Source organism: Ursus maritimus, unplaced genomic scaffold (genome assembly GCF_017311325.1).
Source record: "Ursus maritimus isolate PB19 unplaced genomic scaffold, ASM1731132v1 scaffold_4, whole genome shotgun sequence".
Taxonomy (NCBI): Eukaryota; Metazoa; Chordata; class Mammalia; order Carnivora; family Ursidae; genus Ursus; species Ursus maritimus.
Window position 1 is genome coordinate 11,323,598 of NW_024426552.1, and position 19,977 is coordinate 11,343,574.

The 19,977-nt window shown below is 42.4% G+C and overlaps 2 protein-coding genes across 10 annotated transcripts in view; one reads left to right on the top strand and one right to left on the bottom strand.

The window, feature by feature from the left end:
• Window positions 1–9,141, bottom strand: part of ITSN1 (intersectin 1) — a 205,336-nt gene extending 196,195 nt beyond the window's left edge. For 2 of the 7 annotated variants that reach the window (XM_040621003.1, XM_040620999.1), the window contains exons 1-2: window positions 8,860–9,132; window positions 4,187–4,255 (exon numbers count right to left, since the gene is read on the bottom strand). The gene's annotated coding sequence lies outside the window, so the exon portion shown is untranslated. Of the gene's footprint in view, window positions 1–4,108; window positions 4,256–8,859 lie in introns of all 7 variants that reach the window. The other 5 variants (XM_040621004.1, XM_040621001.1, XM_040621007.1 and 2 more) reach the window with 4 other exon arrangements.
• A 639-nt stretch (window positions 9,142–9,780) lies between these two features.
• The window catches only part of CRYZL1 (crystallin zeta like 1), a 38,699-nt gene continuing 28,502 nt past the window's right edge, over window positions 9,781–19,977 (top strand). For 2 of the 3 annotated variants that reach the window (XM_008701846.2, XM_040621008.1), the window contains exon 1: window positions 9,781–9,895. The gene's annotated coding sequence lies outside the window, so the exon portion shown is untranslated. Of the gene's footprint in view, window positions 9,896–12,270; window positions 12,301–19,977 lie in introns of all 3 variants that reach the window. The other variant, XM_008701845.2, reaches the window with a different exon arrangement.

Below are 19,977 nucleotides of genomic sequence, written 5' to 3' on the forward strand. Positions count from 1 at the left end.
AGAATTAAAATTGAATTTAAGGGATCGGAGGGTAAGGAGCATTCACCATGGTTTTGGGAGTTCACGTCAATAATAGAAGCTAAAAATAAATTATACATTCTAGAAATAAAAATTGTCTTTTAGAAATATGATGGTCTATGTGGAAAACCCGAGAGAAATGAAAAAAGCCATAAGGTCTTAGAGGGCTGAGGTTCTGTCTTGGTTCAAGGTTGGACATCTAGAGCAATGCCTGACGTAGAGCACATGCTCACGTTCACTGAGCCGCTGACCAAACTCAAAACTTCCCAACTACCGAACGTCCAAATGGGTCACAGGTGTGCTCAGGGTAGTGCTACCCTCCATTAGTGCTAATTACCAGGACTAATGTGGTATTAGCTGTATAGGATATTAAAAAGGTTGAGAACCACTGAATAAATGACCAAAAGACTCCTGGAACTCAGAGTTCTAGCAAGGTGGCTGGTTACCAGGAAATCTGTATAAGGCCAAGACGTATTCAATAAATGTTCAAACTCATTGGTAGTAGCAAAAAATGCAAGTTAAAACAAACAAAACTAAGATTTTTCTTAAATGGGATTACCCAATCGTGGTGAGGGAACACAAAATAGGTACACACCGCCAGGGGAACACAGTGGAGAGAGGCCGTGGGCTACTGAGGCTTGGAATATATTCCAACATATTAAGTGAAAAACACAGGCTACACAACTGTATGTACTGAGATTATAAACTGGTAAGGCAACAAAGACTGAATTCAGCCCTTGGGTATGCTCTGTTTGAAGCCCAGTGTGTTTATAAAAATTGTGGCCCACATAAAAATTGGGAGATTTCATATTAAATCCGTATTGCTGGATTTCCAGCTTCTCTTGAAGAACTAGAAGGTAATAGTAACACCAACATGCATCCTCCCAGGGCCACGAATAAGTAGGCTGACCGGCCCCAGGTTGCCCCAGCCATGGACCATCTCCAGTGCCCAGGTCCCTAACACACACCCCGCCCCCAGACTGAGAAGCTCACACACCCAACTTGCTGAGAAATTTGAGCAGGCTCACCCCTCACAGCGTATGAACAGTCATTATCGCTGGATAGTGACAGTCTAGGTCCACTTTTTTCTTCCCTCATCTATATTTTCAAAAGTTTCCTTCAATAAACACGTATTGCTTTTGGAGTGAGGAAAAAAAACACGTTATTTGTTAAATTACCAAATCACAACTGCAATATCACTTCATCTAATGAGACTGAAACAACCAAAGATAACAGAAAATGACTGTGGTTTAAAACTAACTGAACTAAGGAAGTAATGTAAGGTTACAATTACAGCAGTATTTCCCTCCCTTTTATACTAATTAAAACACCAGCTTGGACAGACAATACCAGCATTTACAAATTACATCTTCCTCAAAGTTTACAGCTTCCACAGATACTCGAGTCACAAAACACCTATTTTAAGGATTCATTTTCCTATATTTAAAGTTTCTTTTGCCAACAAACATAAACAATTTTTATTGGAAATCTGTCAATTAACTTAATGTGTAAAAAGTTAAATAATTCCTGACCTTTATTTTACATTACTTGATTTGGTTTGATCAATAGTAACAGTAGTTTCATGAGAACTTCAAAAAGTTTCTACCAATCACCATTCATCGCACCCCATCTCTGAAACCTCAAAGAGTATCTTCATGGTAAAGAAAAACTACAAGGCTACGTAGAAATGTCAACATCCACAGATGACAAAGTAGAGCCAATTCAACATTTCTCTGTTCATCTCCTACAAGGCACTCCCACGCCCGTGACATCCAGAGTGATCTTTTTAAACAAAAGCAAATCATGGGACTCCCCTGCTTAAAACTTACCTTAGCTTCCTACTTGCACCAACTGAATAAAATCCAAACCAGTCCCTGTCTCCTTTATTCCTCACCCGTCTCTCCAGTGCTCACCGAACTCAGGTGACCCTGGCCTCTAGACAATCAGGTCCTTGAACACTAATCTACTCAACATGCCAACAAGCAATGTCCATGGTGCACCAGGCACTGTTCTAGATCCTGGGGATAAAGCAGTGAGCAACACAGACAAAACTCCCCGCCCTCCTGAAGCTTACATTCTAGTAACCTCTCTACCACCTTTACTTCCTCCTCAATTTCTGTAATCACTTGAAGAATTTTAAAACAATTAAAATGACTGTGTTAAAGGTATCTGGAAATAAGCAGTACTACCTATAATAATTTTAGTATCATTTACTGACTTTGTTTAATAGTAATTATTTATCGTAAGCAAAGGAGAGAAGAGAAATAAAAGAGTGGGACCTTTACTCAGTGAAATGGTATATACCAGGAATGGGACTGATTTGTCAATTTTTCAAGCTTTCTCTCATACTAGCTATACAGCTAAACTAGCTGTTATATGTCAATGACCAAAAGGTAATATTTCAATTCTGCCAGAATGGAGCAGTTGAATTTAAACAATTCCAGAAACTGAAAGACTACTTGTTTTCAAAATCTTTTATCTTAAGTTTACAGAAGTGGATTTTTATAAAACAGTGGATCCACAATGAACAGACTCTTACTACAGATAACATACAGAAATGGTGTGTGTGTGTTTATACAATGACTTATAATACAAAACACTGCCCTTGTTAGAACAATGTAACCGCTCAGGAAATTTGCCTCAGAGAAAAGTAATTAGCCCTAGACACATGCACACACACAAAGACAAAACAAATGGATCCCACAAACAACGTGTTTCCAATGCTTTTATCATAAGAATCAGTGTCCTCCTTGGGGCACCTGAGTGGCTCAGTTGATTGAGCCTCCGATTCTTGGTTTCAGCTCAGGTTATGGTCTCAGGGTCCTGAGATTGAGCCCCACGGCGGGCTCCCCGCTCTGCGTGGAGTCTGCTTGGAATTCTCTCTCCCTCTCCCTCTGCCTCTCCCCCACCTCTCCCCTCAAATAAATAAATAAAATCTTTAAAATTCAGTGTCCTCCTTAACTAGGATGGTTAAAGCATCGCACTAAAAGCCACTTGGCCGCACTCACTTCCACGAGCTATATCCATGTCTTGCAAATCCGTGATGAACAAGACCATCACTGACAGAGACACAAGGCAAATGTCCATTAAAGCAAGAGGATCGAAAGCACTGCCCTCCTGTAATAAGGAGAGGACGTTTCATTTTAACCACCAAGGATAAAAAAACAACAACTACTGACCAACTGCTACGACCTTGTTATTTTCACAGTCCTATTCAGCTGAATCCAAAACTCCATCACACCCCTCAGTTCAACTCCTGGCTCTACCACTCAGCCAAGAGTGAAGGGTACTCGGTACCATTCCCACACCACCTCGGTGGAGCCCCACACTACGCAATAGTGAGAACGGGTTTTAGCGACCAGCTTAAAACGGAGCTGTGGCAGTCCTCCCTCAGTACAAGCAAACTCAGGCCAGAGAGCTAAAGCCCAAACAATTTCACCAATGCTCTCTCTGGGCAGTAAGCTAGTAAGATAAGCGGCCGATTATTCATTCTACTAGAAAAAGGTCCAAAGAGCACTAATGAATTCAAATAGATTCTCCTGTTTCAAATTCACCTTGTTAGAGGGCCACAAAATGTTAATGATATTCCACCATCATATTTATTAATAGAACGGTTGTGTTTTGTTTTGTTTTGCTGAACAATCTCCCCAATGGATCCGTGACATCTCTCTCTCAGTGAGGCCTTCACATTCCTGAAGTGAACTTCCACAGGCCGCTTCAAATCTCCAAACTGGCCAATGCGGGAATGTTTGGACAGACTCCCAGCTGTCTCCCTGATCATACATCTACATGTAGTCCTTTCCAAGGCAAGGCCACGCATTACAAGTGAACCGTCTTTTCAAATTTCACTAGTCTTCTCTGGGACTCTAACCCTGCTTTTCATCAGGGGCACTTTCGGAAAACCACCACATTGGAAAGGATAACAAGGATAACATGCTCCGAGAGATGAACGTTAGACAGTAGACAAGGCTTATTTGTGAGCTAACTTACACAACTCACTTTTCAATGAGAGGGACTCAAATCTTTAAATTAATACACATCAGGGAACCTCTAGGTTATTCCAAAACTGAAATCAGAAATGTAAAAATACCCTAATGTCTATAAATCGTGTCCAGGGAACAGGCAGTCCAACGCTGTGACTGAAAGTCTGGGCTCCGGAAGTACACACCTGGGCGGCCACTTGCTGGCTCTTTACGTTCCTTCACTGCTGGTACCTCAGTTTCCAAGGCATATTCATCTAAAAAAGGATGGTTTTGTGAAGATTGAGTGAGTTAGTGTTTATCAAATGACGTAAAAGGACTTGCTAAATGTTAGCTGTCACTGTTATTGGTGTACAAATTTTCTGACTTTCCAGATCACACTCCTGAACACATCACATTAACATCCCTTTCTTCCTCCTAAAAATAATAATTCACTAGGTTTGTCACTGGTTAAGTCATTCCCAAAAAAAAGGAGGGAAGAAAACAGAACTCTCAATCAGGACGGTAGAGACGTAAATTGCTACAACCTTTCTAAGTGGCAATATGTATCAAAAATCTTAAAGTTAGCATATACTGTACTTTGATTCAGCAAATCCACTTCTAGAAACTTATGCTACAGAAAAAAATCTCACAGGTATACACAACGGTGTATGGAATAGTCACTGCAGAGTTACAACAGTGGAGGGAAAAGGAAACAAACTAATAATGTCTGATAAAAATTAATTGGTTAAATTATCACCGTTGTATGAAATGGAATCTTCAGTTATTATTACTATTATAACTGACAATATAGACATGGAAAGATTCACGATAACATATTAAGCCAAAAAAAAAGTTACAAAATAATCATGTATAGCAAGATCCCATATTTGCTACCAAAAATTGTATATAAAAAGCCACATGAACACAAAAAAAGAGGTTTTGGAGAGATACATGCCAAGGTAGTGGATTTATGAGTATTTTATAGTTTTTACTTTTCTGTATTTCAATTTTTCTACCATAAAGATGCAACTCTTTACAAGGGATATGAACTGATAAGCAGTTTGGTTCTGAAATAGACAATGAAGCTAAAAGTGATGACAAGTTATCTTTATTTAGAAAAAAACTTAAATTTACATAATACTTGATGGTCTATTAGATACTTTTAATGGCTAGTTATCCAATTAAAAATTATACATATTTAGTATCAAGAAATTAGCAAGAGACTTCAAGCGATGGATTTCTACAATCAAGTACAGCAGTACAAAAATTAAATGGGTTAGTTTTTAAGTTTTATATATTTTTAAATACCCCAATTCCTTATCATCATCATAATTATCATTTATTAAATGAACATATCTCAAGAACTTATGTAAGCACTCGTAAGTATTTAAACTTAACCTACTATTATCATTCCCATTCAGCCGAAAAAACTGAGACATTGAAATGTTAAGGGACTAGATCAAAGTCATAGACTATGCAGTCAAACCCAATATCCTCTAGAAATTTTATTCCTAACTGTTCAGCACTTTCAACTATATAACAGAAACTGTTATTTATGCGGCCCTACACTGGATTCTGAAAGAAAGGAATGAAGGTCATATTTTATTAGCATGAAAAATGAAATTGGAAAGCATACTAATTTTCTGTATTTTTTGTAAACCAATTTTTACAGCATTATTTGGGCTTATCATTGCTTACAAAACGGTATTTTGAGATAGTGATAACATACTAATTTACCACTACACTGTGACTTAAAATTTTGAGTCTCTTAGCAGTATTTTGATAGGAGCCTTCTTTCCAGTTTGATCTCCTTGAGCAGTCTATGCTGGGAAAGGTTCTCTCATTTCAGAGCCAACCAAACTTACAGAAATGACTGGGCATAGTACATGTGGCTCCTAATTTATAAAATCAGTGACTAAGTAATAAGATTTATTTTACAAGAAAAGGTTTTCAAATGTGGTCTCATTGCCATGTTATTCACTCATAAATATTTAATGGCCTTCCTCCAGGCACTATTCTAGGCGCTGGAGATAGAATGATGTGCCGAAATCTCTGCTTTTCTGAAACCTTTATTATAGGTGAATTATCTATCTGAAGGTCGTAGTCAGTTTTTCATTAACAGCCTAAGGTATAAAACTTGGTCTGTTACTTAAAATATCTGCTGTCTACTTCAGGAGATGGTCCTAGGAGATGCTCAGAGAGAAGGAAGCAGAGCGTCAGCTGTTCTCCAACTAGACTATCCCAGGAGAAATTCCTGCAGAACTTGTTTAAAAAACCGATTCCAGGGGCGCCTGGGTGGCACAGCGGTTGGGCGCCTGCCTTCGACTCAGGGCGTGATCCCGGCGTTATGGGATCGAGCCCCACATCAGGCTCCTCTGCTGTGAGCCTGCTTCTTCCTCTCCCACTCCCCCTGCTTGTGTTCCCTCTCTCACTGGCTGTCTCTATCTCTGTCAAATAAATAAATAAAATCTTAAAAAAAAAAAAAAAAAACGATTCCAGGGCCCCACCTCCAAGAGTTTGATTCTAAGGTGAGGTGACAAAAAAACCTCTGTTTAAACAAGAACCTCACATAATGCTGATCTAAGTGATCTGAGCTCCGGTCTTTGAGAAACCCACCAGTAAGTGGAGCCATTCAGAAGGAAATGATCATTCAGAAGAGAATAGCTCTATGGCAGTGGAATTTGAACTGAGTAACATAAACCCAACCCTCATGTAATTAGTTCTGTATAATTCACAAATCCAGCAAATTAAAAAGATGAGTAAGAATGGAGCAATTTACCAGCACCTCCTCCTTAATGTCTTATGAGATTTGAATTTGCCTCAATGTAGGCATTTGATGCAAAGATGAACTTCAGTTCTACCAACAGAAGAGATAAGCATTAAGAAAAAGGAAATTTCTAGTCAACTGCAAAAAAAAAAAAAAATGCTAAGAGGGACAAACATTTCACAGAACTTGCTACCACTCATTTTATGCCCTATTTCACAATGCTTAGTATCTGAACAATCCACAGGGTTCCAAAGTACATCAAAAATTTGTTCATTTCCTCTCCTACTCAGGCAGAATAATAATAATAGAGTATTGTGAAGGTGCCATGTGCCTCAGCAATTTCAACAGATACATTCTTAGATAAAGAAATACCATTTTTTAAAAAATCTATCAGAAATGCTCCTTAGTGGAGCTACTTCAAATAGTTTTAAATAGTTTTAATGCCACCACTAAATTAGCGTCCCTCATTTCCAATTTAGATTACTTAAAAGTTCCTCGGTTCTTTACCAACCTGCTACAGAAAAAATTCCCTTCCATTTTAGAAATACGTGCATTTTTAGTTATAACAAGCAAACACCCATCAGTACAACATAAATATGTCATGTAAACCAGAAAAAAAAATTTAAGGAAAAACAGCATCTTGTTCTGAGAGATCGGTAGAAATCCTCACCTTGAGGGAGGGTTTTAAGTTTCTGCACCTTAAATCATCTAAAAATAAAGGTACCCAGACAAATACATCCCTCCCATTTTAGAGGTTAAGAGTAGCACTTCACAAACCAGCTGGCCTGCTGGGTCCTGGCCCCAGTTCCTAACCTCAGATCCTGTCCACTACCTACCTAATCCATGAGAGATCCCTGAGCCTGTTCTTCATCCGTTCAAAGGGATTAGTAACATTGCCTCTCCGTTAACCGAATTGAGATTTTCCAGATGCATCTGTTTGTATGGTATTTGTTTTTATTATCTGTTCTTTTTATTGTACTTGCTTATACTATTTGTACGTTTGACCACGGAAATAGCAAGAGGAGGATGCCAGGAGATAAGCACAAAGAAACGCATCTGTCCGGAGTTCGCATATATTTAAAATTTCAGGCTGGTGCTGCCTTCAGAATAGCACTGATGATGACAAAGTTCTAAAGGAAACTTTCATATTAAGAGGCTATCAAAAATCTCCACAGCCTCCCACCCAACAGAAAAAGACGCTAATTTATTTCTTCAAAAGCAAAGCCTTCTTCAGTCTGAATCACAACAAAAGATGCCCATAGGAAATATTATCTGCGAAGTTGTTTTCTAATCCAAAGGCAAACAGAAGTAAAGGAAGGTGCAACGCATTCCTCGTCGGTTTCCTTTTCCTGGGGATTCTGATTACATTTCCTCGTTCAAGCAAGAAGAGACCGCAATTGTGCCCTGGGTCCACACCATAAGACCGTGTCTGTGCGTAAAGAAGGGAAGGAGAAGCAGCAGACCCCGGGGACGCGCTCCCACCGAAAGGAGAGCCGCTTTCTGTTAAATACCATCAGAGTCAGCCCCGGCGGGACGACTTAGGGCCAAACGGCATTGACTGCCCTTCACTGACAGGGATTTTGCAAGCACACGACAGAGAAAAAGAGATGAGCCGGAGACTCGAGGCCCGAGAGAGAGGCGGGCGGCGCGATGCCGCTCCCCGCGAGCTCCGGATCCCCGAGAGGCTGGCGGGGAGGCGAGGCTCGGCCAACCCGCCACGCTCAGGCGGCCGAGGGCAGCGAGGTCAGCCCTGGAAGGGCCGGCCGCCCCCACGCCCCCTGGGGAGGGAGGGACCCCGCTCGGCCGGCCAGGGCTGCGGACGCGCATTCAGCCCGAAGCCCGTCCAGCGGCCGCCACCCCCTCGGCCCGCCGCGGCGTCCTGGCCTCCCGGCGCCGGCCAGCCGGCCGCCCCGCCGCCACCCCCGGGAGGATGGGGAAGGACGAGGCGCAGGAGCGGCCGGTGCCGCGCCTCCCCGGCGCGCGGCAAAGGCTGAAGGGCGGCCCGAGGGACGCGCGCCGGCCCGAGGGACGGGCTCCCGGGGCGGCCATCGCGCCGACCCCCGCCCCCGCCACCTCCCCGTCCAGGCCGCCGCCGTCAAGCCCGCTCCTCACCTCATCTCCAGGCGGGTCCGCGCTGCCGCCCCAGGGACAAATCAGTGCAGCTCACTCGCCGCGGGGAGGGACGCAGGAGCCGCAGCCCCGCACACCATCCCCGCCCGCCTGCCCGCCTGTCCGTGCGTCCCGGAGCCCGCTTGGGATTCTCCCTCGCGAGCCGCCGTACTACGGAGCAACCAAGCTGCGCTCCCTCCCCTCTCCTCCGCTCTTCTCTACCTCCTTCGCTCCCTCCCTCGCTCCCTCGCTCCCACCTATCTCCTCATCTCCCTCCGCTGCCTCTCCCGCCCCCATCCACCCCTCCATCTCCGCCCACAGATGGGTGGGAACGGACAGTCCTCCAATCGGAAGAAGGGGTCCGCACCTCCTCACCGCCCCCTACCGCTACCCCCGCCCACCGCGGGAACGAGGGAGGAGGTAATTCAAAAAAAAGGAAGAGGATGGAGTGACAGCCAAATCAACCAATCAGTAAGCGCAAAGGGGGTAGGACTAGAACTGCCTTTTCTCCCCGCCCCCTTCCCAGAAGGCGTAACCTAAAGCTTCTTGCGGGGGGATTTCCCAGGTGGGGCTTATGGAGATTTTGTTCCACGGTTTTGGTGCATCTCTCCGTTGTCGTGAGAGGCATTAGTTAGGATGCACTCAACTAAATTAGTTACAAAAGGTTTTAAACGAGAGAACAGCGTAGAGGCGAAAAAGAGGCGGGTTACAGTCCAGGGAAGGCGATAGGGCACACGGTTGGAATGAGGAAGGGTGTGGTCTTTAATGAAAATTTGCATAAAACGGAACCTATCCGGGAGATTACCATTTCGCCCATTTATTGGTAGCCCCTGGCGCGACGCTTCTCCTGGCGGAGCATTCCGGGAGATGTAGTTCCGAGTTCGGTTGCTATGGCGTTCTCCACAGCCTCCGGTCGAAGAGTGACGAGAAGCCTGACCAATGGGAGCAGCGCCTGGGCCAGCGGGGGCGGGGCCCTCTCCAAAAGGACTCCAAGGTGGCGGTGGCGAAGGCGCAGGCCGTTGGGGCGGCTCGGAGGCAGGTGAGCCCCGGGACCCCGGTTCTGTGTCTTGGGAAGCGGGGCTTTGTGCTTTGGACGCCTCGAGGAACCGTGCAACCCTGGGGTGAATGGTGGTTGGTGCTGCGCCCCAACCCCAGACCTCCTCGGGCCCAGGCCTAGCTTAGCGGGGGCCGCTGAGGGGCGGGAAAGACTTGACAATTTCCTGGTCCTTACAGGTTTTGATTGTAGGTTTTATCTCAGTTTGCATCTCCCTCCCTTTATAGAAGCAAAAGTCAAAGGTCCCTTTCAGTGAATCTCCCAGGTTGGATTTTTGCCCCCAGCTTTCTTTTTGTTCCTATAATTTGCGTTTCTTTTTCTTTCTCCCGTACTCCTCTGCCACCGCTCTTTCCTCCTTCACTTTCCTTTTTCGGTGAACAATTACCTAAAGCAAGTGTATTCTCATTTACGTGATTATACGGCCGGCTTTGCCGTCTTAAGAGAAGCAGCGAAAAACCCTGGAGCTGTGCGTGAGAATCACCTCAGAAACATGTTGAAGTGCAGATGCTGAATTTGTAGGTCTGGGCGGGGCCTGAGACTCTGCATTTCTCACAAACTCCCGAGTACTGCTAGTCCATGTTCTGAGTAACGGGGAGTTCTACATCAGCTCTGTTCGATACAGACATAACGCGAGGCACTTAATTTTAAATTTTCTGGTAACCACATTAAAAAACATGAAACACGTGAAATTAATTTTAACAACGTTTCGTTTAACCCAGTATATCCAAAATTTATCATTTCAACCCATAATCAAATACTTTAAAATTGAAATATTATAAATTCTTGTATTTGTTATACTCTACGCCCAACGTGGAGCTTGAACTCACAACCCCGAGATCAAGAGTCGCTTGATCTACGGACTGAGCCAGCCAGGCGTCCCAGTTCTTTTTTTTTTTTTTTTTTTAAGTGTCTTTGAAATCTAATGTGTGTTTTACCTTGACGACACGTCTCAGTTCTGATTAGACACAGTTCAAATGTTCCTTAGCCACCTGTGGACTAGTGGCCACTGTTACTGGACTGCGCAGGTCCAGGAGGTATAGGTGTCCCCTGCAGAAATTAAAAGGTGTTAAAGCTCAAACGGTTGCATGTAACCAAACCCTTTGTTGCTCTGCGAGATGGGCCTGGGAACTACTTTAGAGAGGCGCTCTGCCCAATTTGCAGAAATAATAGTAAAAATAGCCAACACTTACCGAACGGTTATTTTGTGACAGGTGTTGTACTGAGTGCTTTGCTGGTATTGCTTCTTTACAACAACCCTTGTAGGTAACTACTGCTATATTTTGTAGATGTGGAATCTAAGATCTAGAAGGTTGAGATTGAGTAGCCTAAAGCCATACAGCCAGCAATTCAACCAGGATTCAAACTTGGGTCAGTTTTGACTTCTAAATCCTGTCAACCACTGCAGTGTATGATTATTATTTTTTAATCAATAATTTTACTTCATTGATGCCTCTGCTCCAGTTTATGGCTGATGAAATGCTCAAGTTGAAACAGAGAGGGTTTCTTCATGCAAGGTCAATTTGCCTATCAGTTGGAGTGACATACTTTGGTAGTATTATAAATATTCCATGCTATATATATATTTTTTTTTTTCAGTAAGCTCTCGCCCTACATGGGGCGTGAATTCAGGACCCTGAGATCAAGAGTTGCATGTTCTAGGGGTACCTAGGGGTCTTGGTTGAGTGTCCAACTCTTGATTTGGCTTGGGTTGTGGTCTCAGAGTGGTGGAATGGAGCCCGGGGTTGGGCTCTGCACTCGGCACAGAGTCTGCTTGTCCCTCTCCCCCTGCTCATGCTCTCTCTCTATTTAGCTCTAAAATAAATAAATAGTCTTTTTTTGAAAAATTTGCATGCTCTACCGACTGAGCCATCTCCATGCTGTATTATAAATCTTTCTTTAAAAAAATTTTTTTTTTATTTATGAGAGACAGAGCGCGTGCACACATGTGGAGAGAAGCAGAGGAAGAGGGACAAGCAGACTCTGCGCTGAGCGCAGAGCCCGACTCAGGGGCTCGATCTCACGACCCCAAGATTATGACCTGAGCTGAAACCAAGGGTCGGAGGCTTAACCACTTGAGCAACCCAGGTGCCCCTCCATGCTGTATTATAAATAATATAAGATACTATTTCCCCAGTACTGTATCCCGGGCAGTAATGTCTTGATTCATTTGTGTACCACTCTGAAGAAAGAGGAATGGGAAAGCTTGGAAATTTCTAAAATACTTCACTGTGGTGTCACAGTGTTTTTTGGTTTTTTTTTTTTTTTGTGGTTACATCTTTTTATTATTATTATTAAAAATAATGCTTACTCCTGTGAACTTTACACTGAATATTTCAAAGACAACATTATGATTTTTCTAGGCCTGCTGAATGGTACTGTGCTGAGCTAAGGTGAGTTTTATGGTTAGAAGAGCAAAAATACACATATCTACACATGCTAAAATACAATATTTTGCAAAATAATTTTTCCTATTTTTACACATTGTTAAGAAAGACACACCTTGTAAATTATTTTCTCTTCATTGTGGATTTATTAGTAAATATTTAATCAAAATCACAATTTCTTTTTTGCTTCTGAAGCAAGAAATGGTTTCTTAAAGATTCTGTAGTAGATTGGAGAATTAAATAAGCATTTACAAACTGCAGGAATGTTAGTTAAAAAATGATTGTTGAAATCAACTGGAGAAGGGAGAGTGTGCTAGAGATTTAGAAAGGACCCCTCCATTGCTTATATCCCTCATCACCCCCTGCATTGTCCCAGTGTCCCATGACTAAGCTAGCGTAAAGAGGAAAAGGTCATTCATCGCATCACACCATTGCCATAATCAGAAGAGGCTGTAGCTTTAATATGGTCATCATATCCCCCATCCTCTTCAACTGATGCTTGGATCCTGTTTATGAAGCCGCTGTAAATGTGTATCCAGCCTCTGTTTAAATCCCTCTAGTGATAGGGACCATGCAACTTTCATGAATTTTCCAAAGTTTTAAATTAAATACCTAAAATGTGAAAGTAGAAAGTTCTTGGGGCACCTGGGCAGCTCAGTTAGTTAAACATCCAACTCTTGGGGCTCCTGGGTGGCTCATTCGTTAAGCGTCTGCCTTCGGCTCAGGGCGTGATCCCGGTGTTCTGGGATCGAGCCCCACATCAGGCTTCTCCGCTGGGAGCCTGCTTCTTCCTCTCTCACTCCCCCTGCTTGTGTTCCCTTTCTCACTGGCCGTCTCTCTGTCAAATAAATAAAATTTTTAAAAATCTAAAAAAAAACAAAAAACATCCAACTCTTGATTTGGGCTCAGATCATAATCTCAGGTGGCGAGATCAAGCCGGTGTCCAGCTCCACTGGGCACAGAGCCTACTTGGGATTCACTCTCTCCCTCTCCCTCGGCCCCTCTCCCCCTCCCCAAAGAGAGTTCTTATAACACCTGTTATTAGCTAGAAAAGCTTTTCAGGGTGTAGCCAGGTGTGAGCCCTATCACAGTGTCTTCTGTTCCCATCTTGTCAGGAGTTTTATGCAGTTAATGCAGTTGTATGCAGCAAAATGCCTGTGTACTAACTGTTTATGCGGAGTGTCCTTAGAATACACAGATTCCTAGAGACCGTTGCCTACACAGTGAAGAGTTGTCCTCCAATTGTTACAACCATGCATTTACCTCCCTCTTTAAGAAGCAGAGGGAGCTGGGGCACATGGGTGGCCCAGTGGGTTAAGCATCTGCCTTCGGCTCAGGATGGAGCCCTGCTCAGCGAGGAGTCTGTTTCTCCCTCTCCCTCCCCCTAATCATGCTTTCTCTCACTCTCTCTCTCTCTCTCTCTCAAACAAATAAATAAAATCTTGAAGGAAAAAAAGCAGAGGGAACTTACCTAGTTAGGACTACCATTCTCCACAACCTGCAACATAATGACTTGAACCAAAGCTCCAGCTAGTTACTTTGATTATGCTAACCAAAAATTTTAACCAAATAGTTGAGCATGTCGTTTGACATATTTCTTTATCTGATATGTGGATACGTATGAAAATTCTCACAGATTAAGAACATTGTTAAAACTTAATATTAAATCACCTCTTCAATGTAACTGAAGAGTTACCCCCTCACAGTCCAGCTGGCTAGTATAATAATGTTGTGCACCAGTCCTGACACGATGATGAACATATGGGGCCAAATTTTGTTGAATTCATGTTTTTTCTGTAGCCTACTGCTTGACAATATATCCTTGATTTCCTTAAAAAGAGGGTTGGTTAGAAATACTGTAACTGGGGGGCGCCTGGGTGGCACAGCGGTTAAGCATCTGCCTTCGGCTCAGGGCGTGATCCTGGCGTTATGGGATCGAGCCCCACATCAGGCTCTTCCGCTATGAGCCTGCTTCTTCCTCTCCCACTCCCCCTGCTTGTGTTCCCTCTCTCGCTGGCTGTCTCTATCTCTGTCGAATAAATAAATAAAATCTTTAAAAAAAAAAAAAAGAAAAGAAAAAAAAAGAAATACTGTAACTGAATCCTGACCCCAAGTGGCCACAATATTGCAAAGTTTGTATTGGGGACTAATAGGAATGTGAGCATATAAGAGTTTGGACTTTCAGGAATTAAGATTTCCATAGATGGATTGAATGAGGGGAGAAAATGAAGCCACCCAGCAGTGTGTGGCCATCGTTGAGGCTTGAGGCATTTCAATGTTAGCACATCCCTTGTGCTAACACCCATCAAAACCAAAAGTGAACAGGTGAGCCAGGACATCATAAAGGAAAAGGAAATTTGGGTCAATAACCTAATACAGAGGGAGGAGTTATGATAGGCTCTAAAATATCCCTGATGACTGAAGATTAGTACCACAAAGTGTTGTTTTGGGAAAAGATGACTCCAGTTTTGTTTTGTTTTGTTTTGTTTTTAAAGATTTTATTTATTGCATACCTGGGTGGCGCAGTGGGTTAAGTGCCTGCCTTCAGCTCAGGTCATGATCCCGGGATCGTGATCCCAGGGTCCTGGGATCGAGTCCTACGTCAGGCTCTCTGCTCAGTGGGGAGCCTGCTTCTCCCTGTGCCCCTCCTCTTCCCTCTGTCCCTCCTCCCTGCTTGTGCTCTCTCTCTCAAATAAATAAAAATCTTTAAAAAAAAAAAAAAAGGATTTTATTTATTTTTAGAGAGATTGGGGGGGAGGAGCAGAGGGAGAGGGACAAGCAGACTCCAAGGAGCACAGAGCCAGGTGTGGGGCTCGATCCCACAACCCCAGATCGTGACCTGAGCTGAAATCAAGAGTCAGTCGCCAGGGCCACCCAGGTGTCCCAAGATGACTCGAGTTTTATGTCTGTTGAATTTGAGCTAGACCTGATACTCTCAGAACACTTTTGGTCTGAAAGTGTAGATAAGGAATAATCTGTAGAGGTTTTGTTTACAAGTATTAATAGATGAGCTCCTTGAGAAACGAAGTGTAGTAGAAGACCAAATGGAGTCCACGCCGCTGTTATAATGAAGATGAAACCATTCAAAGTTTCTTTCCATTGGCTTTTTAGAAATCCCTTTAAAGATCAGTATTTTTATTAACTGCTTTCTTGAAGCATTATATTCAAGTGTTTGCACCAAAAATTATTTAAAATAAGTGTCTTTGGGTGCCTGGGTGGCTCAGTTGGTTAAGTGTCTGCCTTTGGCTCAGGTCATGATCCTGGGGTCCTGGGATGGAGCCCTACACGGGGCTTCCCTGCTCAGCCTGGAGTCTGCTTCACCTCGTCTGCCCCTCCCCACCACTCATGTGCTCTCTGTCTCTCAGATAAATAAATTTAAAAAAAAAAAAAAAAGGTATCTTTTAAGATTTTTTGTTAGGATTTTATTTTTAAGTAATCTCTACACCCAACATGGGGCTTGAACTCACAGTCCCAAGATCAGGAGTCACGTGCTCCACCGACTGAGCCAGCCAGGTGCCCCAAAACAGGTGTCTTGATACTTGCTTCTCCAGATTTTTTAATAGGTTTAATGTGTGACCATTATAAAAATTTAAAGTATTAAAAACATAATTCTCAATTTGTGGACTTATGTCAAATATATTTAAAATCTGATGTACCTGAAAAAAATATAAAATCTATGCTTTTTATAGGGCATATTAGCCTATGTTTTTAAACAGGTTTATTTTCATTTAAAAGTTTTATGTAGCACTTTTCACAAAGTTTACAGAACATATAATTTTGAAGTTTTGCATGACATTCATTCTTGGAAATGGCGCAAGTATTATATATCTCAATTTATATTTTTATTTTATAAAATATTCAGCTATTTCGGGGCACCTGGATGGCTCAGTCAGTTAAGCATCTTGATTTCAGCTCAGGTCATGATCTCAAGGTTGTGGGATCGAGCCCGGCATCACTGCTAAAGATTCTCTCTCTCTCTCTCTGCCCCTCCCCTTCCCTCTCTCTCTCCCTCTGTAAAAAAATTAAAAAAAAAAAAATACTCAGCTATTTTATTTTCTGTGTGCAAATATCTTCACATTCGATAAAAATTTTACTAAATAGTAGACTAAGTGTTCCATTTAATCTAGACCAGCGCCTGAGAAACTATACTGTCCATTCTACCATTTTCTTAATGTTAAGAATTCAGTATTCCTTTTGGTGTTCTGCAAAACAAGTAAATAACATTTCCTCAATTTTCTCCTAGCCACTTTTCTAAAAACACTTTTCTTTCTTCACTTTGTAACTTTGAGGATATTTTTGTTCCCACGTGGTTTTTTATTGGACCAACTAAACTACTTTTTTTCCTACTAATCAGGCCTATTTTATTTTATTTTTTAAGATTTTATTTATTTATTTGACAGAGAGAGAGAGACAGCCAGCGAGAGAGGGAACACAGAAGGGGGAGTGGGAGAGGAAGAAGCAGGCTCCCAGCGGAGGAGCCTGATGCGGGGCTCAATCCCAGGAACCCCGGATCACGCCCTGAGCCGAAGGCAGACGTTTAATGACTGAGCCACCCAGGTGCCCCTAATCAGGCCAATTTTAACTTAATTTGGAGGAACCATTTAGGCCAATTTGACTAAAAATGTTGACATTATTGTGTATATAATATTTGCTTTAGGGGGCACTGGGGATACAAACAAGCCTTATCTTCTAGAGTCTTTGAAATTGGGGCACATGCTGTATGAGGTTCATGTGAATGGTAATCTGGGAAACATGCTATATGTTTTAAGATGCATTGCACAGGGGCGCCTGCCTGGCTGGCTCAGTCAGAGGAGCATGCGACTCTTGATCTCTAGGTTTTGAGTTCGAACCCCATGTTCGGTAAAGAGATTACTAAAAGAAGTAAATAAACTTTAAAAAAAAAAGAAAAAAAAGATGCATTGGGCAGAGAAGACAGTGGCTTCCAGAATTACTTTGAAATCAAGGTGTTGATGCAATCGTTTCATTTTTCAAAAAGGAACTACTAGTAGCTCCAGACTGGAAGGAGCAGTGATTTCTTTATTTAATAATAATAGATATTGATTCTTCCAAGCAATGGCTGGGAAAACCTTCTAGTTAGTAAGCAAATAAAGTACGGTTTTGTTTGTTGGTATGTAACGAAATCTGGAAGCATGGAACAGATACGGTAGATTGCGTGTCGCTGGGTGTGATTTCAGAGAAGGAGTAGGACTTGAGTTGTATTCAGTTGGCAGAATCTGTAGAGTAAGTTTGGCACAGTCTCAGAGAAAAAGCAATGCCTGGAAGTCCTGAGACCGGGATGACCAGATGGTGTGAGGTCACACTGACCAGCTCAGAAAGAGAACGTGTGTTAGAAAGACAGGGGAGTAAAGTAGGTTAGAGACAGTGAGTATGCATTTTAGACAGCCTTGAAAACCAAGCAGAAGAGGTTGGATTTAAAGTTGTAAGGAGGGGCGACTGGCTGGCTCAAGTTGGTAGAACTGCGACTTTTGATCTCAGAGTTGTGAGTTTGAGCCCCACATTGGGTGTGGAGATTACTTAGAAAAATAAAATAAAATCTTAAAAAAAAAATTGTAGGGAATACATAGCTGCTGTATCTATGCTTAGATCTTTCCCCTCTCCCCTGCCACCGCAGCCAACACTGACGTACACACACCTGCAACCAAACAGATAGAATTAATATCGGACCTACCTCTACCTCTGAAACTCATAATACGCTATATGTTAATTAATCTAAATAAAATTAAATTAAAAAAAAATAAATGTCCAAGAAAAAAAGAATGTTCTTAATAAGATAGTTTGTAAAAGACCCAAACTAGAAACAATCAAATGTTTAGTGGAATGGGTAAATAATGATTTAATCACAAAATAGAATATAGCATAACAAGGGTGAGAATGAACCACAATACAGGAAACAACATAGATGATGCTCACAAATGTAATATTGAGAGAAAGAAACCAGACATGAAGGAGTATGATTTCACTTGTATAAAGTCAAAAACAGACAAAACTAATCTGTTTGAAACTTGGGATGTTGAGTATCCTTCACAGGGGAAGGTGGTGACTATAAGGGGAATGAGGAAACTTCTGGAGTTCTAGTGATGCCATTTCCTTGCTGTGACATGGCCATATTCACTTTGCAATATGCAGTGAGCTATACATTTAGGATCCATGAACTTGGCTGTGTATATTTTATTCTTCTATAAAATTTATATTTAAAAAAATAGTCTTGCCATCTACATTGTTGGTGGGAATGCAAGTTGGTACAGCCACTCTGGAAAACAGTGTGGAGGGCCCTTAAAAAGTTAAAAATTGAGCTACCCTGTGATCCAGCCATTGCACTACTGGGTGTTTACCCCAAAGATACAGACGTAGTGAAGAGAAGGGCCATATGCACCCCAATATTCATAGCAGCGTTGTTCACAATAGCTAAATCGTGGAAGGAGCCAAGATGCCCTTCAACAGATGACTGGATTAAGAAGTTGTGGTCCATATATACAATGGAATATTACTCAGCTATCAGAAAGAACGAATTCTCAACATTTGCTGCAACTTGGATGGCACTGGAGGAGATAATGCTAAGTGAAATAAGTCAAGCAGAGAAAGACAACTATCATATGATTTCTCTCATCTATGGAACATAAGAACGAGGAAGATCGGTAGGGGAAGGAAGGGATAAAGAAGGGGGGTAATCAGAAGGGGGAATGAAACATGAGAGACTATGGACTCTGAGAAACAAACTGAGGGCCTCAGAGGGGAGGGGGGTGGGGGAATGGGATAGACCGGTAATGGGGTAGTAAGGAGGGCACGTATTGCATGGTGCACTGGGTGTTATACGCAACTAATGAATCATCGAGCTTTACATCAGAAACCGGGGATGTACTGTATGGTGACTAACATAATATAATAAATCATTTAAAAAAATAAAAATAAAATAAAAAAATAGTCTTGCCATAGAATTATAGTTGACCCCTGAACAAGTCTGGGATTAGGAGAACCAACCTTCCAAATGGTTGAAAATCTGCAGATAACTTTTGACTCCCCAGAAACTTAACTGCTAATAGCCTACAGTCGACTGGAAGCCTTATTGGTAACAGCACATATTTTCTATGTTATATGTATTATACTCTGTATGCTTACAATAAAGTAAGCTACCGAAAAGAAAATCTTATTAAGAAAATCATAAGGAGGGCCTCAGTCGGGTAGGCGTCTGCCTTCCCTGCTCAGTAAGAAGTCTGCTCCTCCCTCTCCCTCAGCCCCTCCCCTTGCTCGTGTTCTCTGTCACTCTCATTCACTCTGTCTCTCAAATAAATAAATACAATCATTTAAAAGAAAAAGAAAAAAAATCATAAGGAAGAGAAAATACATTTACAGTACTGTACTATAAAAAAAAAATCCATGTATAAGTGGACCTGTGCAGGTTGAACTTGTGTTGCTTAAGAGTCAGCTATATTATGAAAATTAAACAATTATGGAATCCTTAGAGATGCTTCAAGAAGTTCACAGAATACAGGGGCACCTGGGTAGCGCAGTCGTTAAAGCATCTGCCTTCGGCTCAGGGCGTGATCCTGGCGTTCCAGGATCCAGTCCCACATCGGGCTCCTCCGCTGGGAGCCTGCTTCTTCCTCTCCCACTCCCCCTGCTGTGTTCCCTCTCTCGCTGACTGTCTCTCTGTCACATAAATAA